Consider the following 11,602-nt stretch of genomic DNA (forward strand, 5'->3'; position numbering starts at 1 on the left):
GGTAGTGTTTGCTGCAGACACAGAGATGCCCGTATGGGCTCTATCTGCCCAGCCCTTGCTGGGGAGTTCCACACCCCACTGCATTTTGTGGGGGAAGACCATTACAGTGGTAACATGGATACAGACAGTATCCATGTCAAAATGCACCATTTCTCAAGGGAGGAATATATTTTTTATTCTGATCCGTGAAATGTAACTGAAAATTGAATCCTTAAATTGTATTTTATTATGTGTTGATAAAGCACTGCAAAGATTTTTCAATGCTTTATTAAAGGTTTTTAATATGCTTGATTGCATATATCCCAGCCAAAATCTTCTCCATCCTACATAGGTATTTATCTCAGCCAGCAGATTTTGTTTGCTCAGATCCAAATTAGAAAGTATTTAAAGCAGATAGCACATCTCTAAAAATATACTGAATTTACAATGAAGCTTTAACTTTCTCTTGCTAAATTTCACACATCTGATTTGATTTCTGAAAAGAAAAGGTAAACACGGAAATTTTCTTCACTAGTTCTCATGCACTGCTTACAACAATACAAGAGGAATATGCCCATTCCCTTTACAGGCAAGGCAGTCAAGTTTCCAAATGCAGTTAATGCCATGTTTGTTCTATTTATTAGTAATATAAGTTCCTATGCAAATTGAATGGCTGCTGTTCAGACCCAGTTAAATAGAACAGGGGAGGATGGAACTAAATTACTTCTGTCTGTCTTAACAGGACTTTTTAATAAAATCTACTTTACAGAGCCACGAATCTTGCCAGGTTGAATTCTCACTTTAGCCGTGTTCACGTTCTTGTTAATTTATTTTAACTGCAGCACAGAAGGTTAGGGTAATGGGAAGAGCTGAAAGTGGAATGGTTACAGTGAAACCTGCTGCCTGTATTTAGATAATTTTCCTTCCAAGTGACAGACCATTAAACCTCTAAATTGTTTTATTTGCTACCAAAAAAAGTCTTTGCCTAGTCTTTAAGTCCCAGGAACTAATGGAAGAAGCCTTAGAAGAAAATCAGCAGATTTTGTAAAAGTAGAAGTAATATGATGTTCAGAACTTGTACAATACTATAACTTTTGGCTTTGTACAAAAAGAGATAATGCATCAAAAATATACTTTTAAAAGATATTAAAAATGTTTATTTCTCCTCCTAACTTTAAAAAATAATAGTTTCAAAGTTCAGGTTTAACAAATTGTTCTAGTCACTACTTTAAAAAAATCAATCTCTGCATTAAATATATGTGGTAACTTGTACGAAATTAATTTTTTTTTTTTTTGCTAGTAAGCAAGAGAATATAAAAAGGGTTTAAGTAGTAGTGTCAGACAGGTCTACCTTGATTTTTATCACAGAATTCAATATAAATAATGTTTTGAAATATTCAGTTATCCAAAACTTTTAAGAAATTCTGTAAATCAGTTTATATGATAACTTCTCTTTTCTACCCCTTTTTTCTCTTCACCTGGTACAGCCTGGTAGCTCTTCACTTCTTCTGCCTCTCTTGCTTGGTCCAGCTACTGCAAATACTCAAACTAATTGTGAAGATAACAGGAATCACTGCAACAATATGATACACATCTCCCCAGTTATGTCAGCAACACTCATCAGCTAAAGAGTTAAAGCTGTCATTATACTTTTGTATTTGAGAACATCATGCTCTCACATTTGTGTAAGTTTTCTGTGTATTTGTGGTGATGTCCCACTTGTTAAGAAATAAAACTTTTTCTACTCCTATGAACTTTAATGTTTGGTGAGAGAGCACAAGCTGTCCAAGTGTGTTGGGATTTTCCCATTTCACACACAGGCCTGGCTTTTAAAAACTGCTAAGAACATATTCCTGGGCAAAAATGAACCCTGAGTTATCCATAACAGATCTAAACCAATGAAGGAAGAAAAGATGATTATATGGCCTAATGTCTGTACTTGGGAGTATGAGACATTTCAGACGAGGAAAACAAAGGGTTACAATGTGATAAAAGAAAATATATGCAGCAGATTTAAAATTGAATTCTTAATTCATTGCAGGAAGAAAAAGTATTTAAAATACCTGTTCCAGGCTTCAGAAGAAACTTCAGGCTATTATGTTAAAAAACACAAAACAAAACACAAAAACTATAAAAAATACTTCCTTTTTATGACAAAGTGAGAAAGTTTTAACTTTGTTTATAGTTTCAGAAATATCTCAGATTTATAGGATAGTTTTAGTTATAGCAATTCTTTTTAAGAGAGTCTGGCCCTAAAAATGTAACAAGTCAGTAAAACAGTTGTTAGAAAATATGATTATCTTCATATTTAACAAATAATTCAGTTTGATGCATGCACTACACATAAGACTCCATTTCTTTCCTAGAACATGTGGTATTTTCTACTATCCATCAAGGCAGGTCTTTTCAGGTAAAATGCAAACAACATTGTTAAATATATGTTTTATTTAATCTTCTGTCATGACACCTGAAGCTATGGATGTTAATGCAACACCACAAATCAACAGAGTACATAGAAGTAAAAGAATTTGCTTTTGCATTTTTTTCTTCTTTATTTTTTAAAATTTTCTGTATAATATGAGTCAATTACAGTTATAATGACTGAAAGACAAAAGTTTCCCTGATTTTACAGCCGAACTGAATGCTGGTCTGGGGCATGATTCTTACAATTGGTACTTCAGTAGTCACTGGCTGAAATTTAATATAAAATTTTAGCAATATGTAAAAATTTGCACAGGACCAAGAAAATCAAGATTATTCTAGAAATTTTGGGTATGATCTCTGGAAGTCTTGTGGTCTGACCTCTCTGCTCAAGTAAGGATGCTGAGAGCCAGTTGCCAGCCCTATGCTCCTGTGGTCTTTGGAATTCCACAAATGGCTGGAAAACCCACAACCACCCTGGAGAACCTGGGTCAGTGCTTGGTCACCCTCACGGTGGAAAAGTGTTTCCTGCTGTTCAGAGGGAACCTCCTGTGTTTCACATTGTGGCCCAGCTCTCTCAGCCTTTCCTTAAAGGAGGGATGCTCCAGTCCCTTCAACTTTGTGGCACTTTGCTGGAGCCTCCAGTATATTTATTTCTCTCTTATACTGGGTAATCCAGTATTAATCCAACACTCCTGCTGTGGCCTCACCAGTGCTGATCACTTTGGCACAGGCTCTTTAGGAGAAACCTTTGACAGGCAGCTGCTCCGGGACAGTCTTTCTTCTTATCCTAAAGATCACTTGCTGCTGTTTAAGGATTAGTAATGCCCAAATGCTCAGCCCAAAGGGTAGGAGGAAAAAATAAAGGGGCTGCAGATTTCAGCATTGATTGTTTTGTCAACAGCAAAATCCTAATTCCTTTAGTTGTACTTGGAATTGTTTTTAATATAGACTGAAGTTATTACTCTGGTCAATTTGACCAGCCTGGTCTTCAAGATGTTGGATTCCTTGTAAGCTTACCATAGAGCTGTCTGAACTGCTGAGGATTTTTTTCTTCATTTTAATTATGAAGCAACTGCTAGCTAATGCTGTGTGCCATTTTTCTAATCTGTATAGACTGTAGAATTTGTATGAGATCCTTAGTATTTTGCTATGTGAACCAATTTCTTGAACCATGTAACCCAAGAGTCTGCAGATAGTCAAATCCGGTTCCTCAGATCAAAGCTGTGTTACTCAAACATATGTTCAAATACGTTACTGAATTTGAAAGGAGCATTTGTGGCATGTTGTCACTGAGTTAACCCCTCATCACAAAAATACAGGGTGGAATTCTCAGTTAAGACAAGTTTTTACGAGCAGGATTTCCATGTCCAACACTTCTGAAATATTTACTTTTTCAGAGCTTGAAGTATTTAATAGAAGCATCCTGATCAAGAGTGGTGCCCTGCTACTCTTTCATGGTCTCCTATGAGAAGAGGACCTCCCTCACTACTCTGGTTTTCCACAAAAGTGGCCACTATGAAGTTGTATTGGATGGACATCCCATTCTCCTGAGAGGACACAGCCTTGGAGGAGCCACCTTACGTGGCCTATAGCTGCTGAAAGCAAAGGCTGCTGTGCACCAGCCCTGCTCCACCAGCCACTCATTCATCTGGGCACACTGCTTACAATGATAATGGTGTTTAATCAGCTTCTGCAGTTAGGCCCACAGACATGTTCAGGAGTGTTGGCACAGTATGGAAAATTGGTTCTGTAAATTATATGGCAAAATGACCTGACCAAATTGCTGCCTACACTTTCCTTTTATGTAGCACCAGCCTGTATGCTACATTTGTTTGTGCCCCAGTGAGCAGCCAGCCCTAGATGCTCCACCTTCTGCTTTCACACACCATGAGAAGTGAAGTGAGCAATGCATCATATTTGGGAAAAGAATATTATGCTGAAAATGAAATCATCCTTTCAGATTTTTACTTTAGTAGCAATATTCCCCCCCTCCCCCAGGAAAAGATAATCAGACCATCTAACCTTACTATTCACAATGAAAGTAGCATGGAGCATTTCCTGCATAAAAGCTTTGCCATGGTCTCTACACATATCTTGGAATAAAAAAACCCAGCAAGTTAATACCAGCCCAGTAAACAGAACTGTATTTATCTCACCAATAACACCTTATTTGTGACACACCATTTTTATTTACCTCTTGCAACTTCATAAGCTTTGGAAAACATGTTTTTGAAATATCTCTGTGTATGAAGCTTATTAAATTAGTCTGTTCTCTTCAGTATTAAAAAAAAGTAGATTAAAACTCAAGTCATTTCATGGTCTGAAAAGAGTGTCAATAAAAGTGAAATAATGTTTGTACAGTTTAGTAAGGTGGGTTAACCTTTATAAGAACATAGCAAATGCTTTGTGGAACAAGAAATTACATTCACATGTCCTCTTGGCTTCACAGAGGTAGTTTTCTAATGTATCATGGAAGAGCTGCAAATACATGTATTGAATAGCAAGTATGCTGATAGTTGCCCTGTGGCAGGCTTAAGAAAAGCGACAGCCAGAGTACACAGCAGAATGGTTGCTGTGTCACTTTTGACATCTGTTTTGGAAGAATTTTGTCTGTCTCTAAAGCAGTGTGATCCTCAGTGTACAGTCACTTTGGAAGTGTTAGCTAGTCCACGTTGTGCTGAGCACATTGATGCTTTGAAGTGTCAAAAACTGTTCAAGATATTTTAGCAATATATAAGCCCATTTCCTTTGACAGAAGATTCAAGACAAGGCTGTGGGAGAGTGAAATTTCTTCTGGAAGATAACACCCATTTCTATATTAAGTGGCAGAAAATCTTCCAGTCGCTCTAGTCTTTGAAAATGATGATATAAATTCCGAGTCTGCTTATATCCTTCCCCTTAATGGGTGGCTCAAGCTCAGGAATTGTCTCCACTGAAAGAAACTGACTCTGGATGTAGATGAGGAAAGCTCTGTGCTTGAAAGAGCCTAGAAGAGGAACCAAAATGGTGAAGGTGGGGGAATGTGGTACAGTATGGACAACTCTGTGCAGTTTAATCATTTTCCTGCACACGTTTGTTCTGTTCCTTGTAATAGCTTATTGTAATCTAAAATTCAGTTCATTACGAATGTATTTTTTTTTCCATTCTGTTAATTTGAGAGACTTTTACAATTAGAATTCTTAAACCAAACTCATTTAATGTTCAAAAAGAAAGAATTGTGGCTAATTAAAGATAACAGCAAATCAACCACATAAAACAATCACATGGTGTACTGAATATGATTACAACAGCCAATGTATTGTGTGCTGTGAGATATATCCTCTGTTGCTGATGGGGAAATATGCTGTGTCTTCTCTGATATTGCAATTTCCCCCTTTTGCTCAGGTAGCATTTATCCATTTTTTAAAATGCTGTCATCCTGTAGATTAGTTGCAGGCAACAAGGCTTTTCATAGTCTGGCTCTAATTCCCCATTATGATACAGCACTGTGCCTTAGGCATTGCACTGCAAGCAGTAGCAAAGATTTACTTTCTACCAGTCAATTCTACACAGGCACCAGAGCCAATCCTTCTATCGACACTGCCTGCTTAAACACCTATGGATGGTTCATCAACCTCCCCTGTGCTAACAGAGAGCAGCACACAGCTCTCATCGTTGCTTTTCTCCACAGTTTTTTTATCCTTCAGTTTTGTTTCCCTCACTGAAGATTTTAGCAGGCCACAGTGGAGCGTATCTGGTTAATAGACAAGGCATAAAATAAGTTTGGAAACATGTTAATCAATTTGAGAGGAGTTTTTAGGTACTGAAATAACTGGTTAACATCCAAACTTGTGCATAGGCGGAGACACACATTATCAACATCAAACTAGATGTCAATTTAAACCTGCTAACTGAACTCAAGCTTCCCTTCAAGAAAATCTTGGGATGTACGGACAGATATTCAAAAATAAAAAGCCCTTAATTCTGTTGTTATAATAGGGATGACACTGAGAGTGTCTGGACTAAACTTATTCCAGTCAAGATTTCACCATTAACCTTAAAGCATGAGCTTAATCTCACTTTATATAAATTAAATGAGAATCTGGAGAGTCAGATAGAAGTAGTCAAGAGGGTCTACTTTTGTCTCAAAAGTGACCCTCATTTATGAGGTTGTAGATATAGACTTGAACTGGCTTGAATAGTCACACTAAAGTGTGAATTTTTGGAAAGTCAGTAACCTTTGTATTTCAGACCACTGCTACAAGCACAGAAATAAAATAATGCAACAAGGTTACAGCTCATCTCTTGGAGGACTTAGCAATGTTTTAGGATACTTTGGCTGCTGGCAGATGCTAACCAAGCTAGAATAGCTAAACATAACCTTCAAGTGCTCCTCTTTGTAGAGAGTGTTTATCTGCCCAGCTAAACCAGGCCAAAAGCCAAAGCTTTGCTGAAGACATACAAGGCTCCTGTGCAAAGGATATGCCTGTTCTCTTCTAAGAAGCAAAAATACCTTTATTCTCACGTAAAATGGACTTGTTCTGAAATTATGAGAGCATGAAAAAGAATTGCAAAATTCTGTTGCCAGCTTTGCTCACTTTCGGGGATGATTCTTGAGCTGTCAGAAGGGGACAGAAACTTATTGTTCATGAGAATCAGGCCCACTGTATTTAACAGCACAGAATAATATTTGAAAACTATTCAAGAATGAATAAATATAGTAAAATTGTGTAATCATTAATTAGATTTAGAATATATCACACATCTCCCAGACCAAGGACCTTTTAATTAAAAATGAGTTTACAGATTTCAGTTTTCCCTGTATGAAAAAGTCACACACTTTATTTTTATCCACAATTGTTTTTGGCAATCCATGCCAATCTGTAAATACTCTGGATTTTGTCCCAAAACCCTCCAGTAAATGACCTCATTAAAAATATAGCAGTATAGAATAAATTGGCAGAAAATGATTGCAGCTTCCAAAAGGCTTAATCTCTTATTATGCACAATTACTTTAATAACTGGAGGCTAAATGCAGATATAGGTGGAGGGTCTCTGCTATTTAATATTAATAGAAATATTAGTATTTAATATCTGTTTGTGTCTAGATCTATATAGTCTGGCTTATACTCTCAATTGACTTAACAAAGATACTGCTAAACCATTTTTTCCAAAACGCATGTTTAAAATCTGTGAGGGTAATTTGGAAAAACCTGTTATTTTGTAGACCTAGCTTTATTTTTGTAGTTACTTTTAATCATCAGGATATGTCTGGACATTTCTGAATCTCACAGATTCAGAAACCTTTGAAACACCATTTGTACCAGAGGTCCCAGGTCACATCTCTTTACAGAAAACAGCAACAAGACCAGAGTTGATTTCATTCACATATCTCAGCATGAGAACTTGGAACTAGAAATGTTACTATAAAAAACAAGGAAAAAAGTAGATTTTTACTGAAAGCTAAGGACTAATTTTTCCTTATACTAGGATCACTATAATTCCAGTATTTCTGGTCTTCTGTTGTTCAGAGCACAAAGATATTACATCTTCAGTACAAACTGCTCAGAAATTATGATGTTGGGACAACATTTAAAAGTATTTTGTATCAAGTTAAGTACCTTCTGATATATTTTTAGGTATAAAGGTTTTCTTTTTAGAAGACTGCAATAAAACCTTCATTTGGAAAATGTATGTTTACACCTTCGAACAGAATGCCTATAATTCTGATTATGTGAAGCCATTTTTTCTGCAATATTCAGTGCTCTTGACAGTCACTTTGGCATCATCTCCTTCAGCATTCCCATTACAGCCAATTATTTTAGTATGTCAGAGTAATACCCTGAAATCCCTTTCACATGGAGATCTCCCTGGGTTTGGGGACTGTTCTCGCTGCAAGGAGCTGATTTCATTAAGCAGGATGGACTAAGGGCTCAGTCCTGAAAACTCAATGCAGTCTTGCTGTTGCTTGCCATGGCAATCCCAAGGAAAACCCTGGGGGGGCCCAGATGCTAAAGCAGGAGCACCTGGTTTCCTGACAGGGAATGTATGTCTTCCTCCACACTCCAGCTCCTTCAGGAGGTATTCCTGAAGGAGTTGAAGTTGACAGCCCATGTCCATGTGACTGCTTGCTCTGGCCCCTTGTGCTGAAGGGACAGCCTGGGCAGTTCCATGCTTGTTATCCAACATTCATTATATGACTTTGGGTAGGGTTGGTCTTGGCATGCACAGGTGCAGATCCCCTTGTCTCAAAGTATGGTGAGTCAACTTTGGCTGCAAAACCAGGCTCTTTCTCTCCCTCCTCAACAGTGCAGAGGGGAAAAGGATTAGTGCAAGGTGTGATGAAGCCAGTGCAGCAGCAGGTTTCCTCTTCAATTACGTTTCTTTAATTTTCCCCTCAGACTCCTATCACTCTTCACTTTATTAAAATAAAATCTGTTAAAAATGTCTTTGCTGTTAGTTCAGCTGAAAACTGAGCTGGGGACTCAGAGTGCTTTAATCAAGTTCATTCACAGTCATTTATCTTTTTTAATTTTGTTTTTTTTTTAATGGGTCTCTTGCATAATACACTCACCTTTCCCCACAAAGAGCAATAATCCTCTATCACTCAAGGCAATAACTACCCCCATAGGTCTTGTCTCTCCACGTGAAATCTCGCACAGTATGGACATGTTATGAAAGTTTAAATGTCAGTACTCTTCCACAATGCCTGTTGCTGATCAGGAATGGCAAGATAACTTCATGAGTGCCAGACATGAAGAGACAGCATATATTTGGGATTTTTAAAAAAGAGAGAAAATGACTGCACCACTTAGACTATCTGTCCTGTGATCATCTGTATGCCCTCCTACCCTCTCTGCCTCCCTCTATTATCTCCCCAGTTTTCCTAGTCCATGAGACAGGTGAGTGAGCAATGAGATTTTGGGGCAACAAAGGCAGGAAAGAAAGACAAAAGACTTCGAGAACAATGGGACTGGTGCTACCCCTTCAGAATCTGCCAAAAGTAATGGCAACAGAGCATAGTCCCATCCCTTAAGATTTGTTGGGAGAAAAAAAACCCCAGCCTTTCCATCTTGCAGAAGGAGGGTTTATCATCAATGTTGGTGTGTGATCCATGCTGAGTGGCAGAGGGAACCTTGGCTTAGAGACTCATGGTAGAGTGTGAACATTACAGGTGGAGAACAGCAGGCAAGGCCAGAGCAAGAGAGGTGTAGGTGTCCCTATCAAAGCACACAGTTTTTGGGAAAGAATCATGCCTTGTATGTGCATTGACTTTTTCATGGCATGTCCCAGGGGAGGTAGAGCCACAGCTGCTGTGCTGGGTGAGTGCCTGTCTGGATTGCATTTGCTCCACCACCTGTTGCTAGTGGGAAATCGTATTGTCTATTGTAGAACCAACTACAGACTTGAATTGCAAGCAAATAAGGAAGGGCATGGCTGTACTTCTGCTGGCTCTATTTTCACCAGCTGCAGCTCCAAGAAGAGAATGCTCAAGGGAGAAGAGAGGACCTAAGCCTTGGTAAGAGACTTTTCAGTAAAAGCAGGAGAGAAAAGTCACTGTTTGCCCATGTAGATAAAGGATAAGGAAGTAAATAAATAAATACAATAGCTCTCCTTTAATTATTTTTTTCTAGCAAAGAAATACATCTGAATTCCTGTTTTAGTTCAGAGGATTGCAGTTTATTTCTAGACACTGAAATTTATACAGAAACCAACAGGTTTTCCTGTCTAAATACAGTATGGGAGAAAAAGCTGTAAGCATACAGTAGCCTTAGAAATCTTATATGCATGTAGCAGTGAAGATGGGAGAAAAACAGCTACTCCTGCTGAACACGTCACTGAATAATCCACTCCGTTACCATGATAGCCACACTGCTACCTTGAAAGAAATCGTGTTTGTGTTAATGTGGCATGATGGATGAAAAAAAATAACCTTGGATCCACAAGGAGCTGAAGAAAGAACTAATCAATCATGTTCTGTTTCATTCTTTCTAAACAACTATTGTTGCTGATAACAGGTAAGTAAATAGAATTTATTATCCCAGTGGAGGGAAGCTGAATTAGTTGCCTGATGATAAGCTTCCACACTGAGAGCAAATTGCCTGTTTGCAGACACTCCAAGCTCGAGGGAATGTGTGAGGTCAGAGGTATTCCTTCTAATGAAACAGTGCACTTGGTTTTAAAGGCTGTGCAGCTGGTGATCCTCACCCAGCAGGGATTCACAGGCTGCATTTTGGGGCCTCCCTCGCTTGCAAACTTGGCTTGGCAGCACCACTGCTCTTTATGTGGCCAGGCATTCCCTGTCCGGGAACTCTGGACAAGGCTTCACAAAAATGCAGGATTTCAACGTTTCTGAGCAAATCTAACGCTGCATACACTGGAAAAAAAACTTCTGCAAGCTTCCATATGGGGAATAAATCCATTTGGCCTGGAGAAATGGGGCTTAGGTGCTCATGTGACTGATTGAGTAACTGTGGGTGTGAGTGTGAGTGTGGGCTGGGGGAGCTTGTCTCAGCTCACACACTTGCCACTGGCCAGATCTGACAGCAGGTCCAAAGTTATGCAATCTTCACAGCCTCAAAGTTTCATGAAAATAAACTGAAATACAGGTCCAAAGGCCATCTTAGTGCTTCCTCCAAGTGGAAGGCTGCTATGTAATTATATCCCTTTAATAGATATATACCAGATAAAGTAAATAATGACTGGGTTGCTCACTTGAAAAAAAACAACCAACCCAAAAAAGAAAAAAAAAACAAACCCCCCCCCCCCAAAAAAAAAGAAAACAAACCCAAACCCCCCCCCAAAAAAAAACCCAAAAAAAACAAGCAAAAAAAAAAATAAAAACCACAATGAAGAGGAGGTAGTTCACAAATTCAGAAATACCTGTAGGAGCTGTCACAACAAGAATTTTATGAGTGATTAGTTACTCATCAAGTTATTCCTCCCTTCTGCTTTTCCTCAGATAGTTCGCCTATTAACCTACTGCAGCTCTATAAATATATTTCATTACTGTGGAGCAAAATAAAATGTTTATAGAAATGTGCTTTTGTGCTTTTCAAGAGCAGCAAAAAATTTGAAGACTCATTGCCCTGTGTGTTATCAGGCAAAGGTCATGTGGATGAAATATAACATGATCACCTAATTAAACACTGTCTCACAGAGAGCACACATATGGAGAGTGTTCTGAGTCTCTGTTAACTGTGTATGCTTTTCTTAAATT

Source organism: Sturnus vulgaris, chromosome 1 (genome assembly GCF_052056855.1).
Source record: "Sturnus vulgaris isolate bStuVul1 chromosome 1, bStuVul1.hap1, whole genome shotgun sequence".
NCBI classification, from domain to species: domain Eukaryota; kingdom Metazoa; phylum Chordata; class Aves; order Passeriformes; family Sturnidae; genus Sturnus; species Sturnus vulgaris.